The sequence below is a fragment of the Choristoneura fumiferana genome, chromosome 12, assembly GCF_025370935.1.
Source record: "Choristoneura fumiferana chromosome 12, NRCan_CFum_1, whole genome shotgun sequence".
Classification (NCBI taxonomy): domain Eukaryota; kingdom Metazoa; phylum Arthropoda; class Insecta; order Lepidoptera; family Tortricidae; genus Choristoneura; species Choristoneura fumiferana.
Window position 1 is genome coordinate 2,186,128 of NC_133483.1, and position 343 is coordinate 2,186,470.

Genomic DNA, 343 nt, shown 5'->3' on the forward strand with positions numbered 1-343 from the left:
CATCCTGGTGCACGGGCGTCTGTACGCGTCTCAGAACTACCTGTGCTTCCACGCGAGCATCTTCGGCTGGGAGACCAGCTCTCTCGCTGCGGTGGAAGGACGTCACCGCCATCACCAAGGAACGGACGGCGCTGGTAAGCTGCCGTCATGGCACGTTCATCCAGGACAAGCGTGAGCCTACATGCTTTCTACTGCTGAACAACCCCCCCCCCTTTTTCCTCCAACACTTACCCATCCTGGGCATGCTTCGAGGGCATCTGTTTAAATCTGAGGGACATTAAGGTAACTAACCCTATCCATGTTGAAATGAGAGTAAATTATGTATGTTTTTAATGCGGGGGGG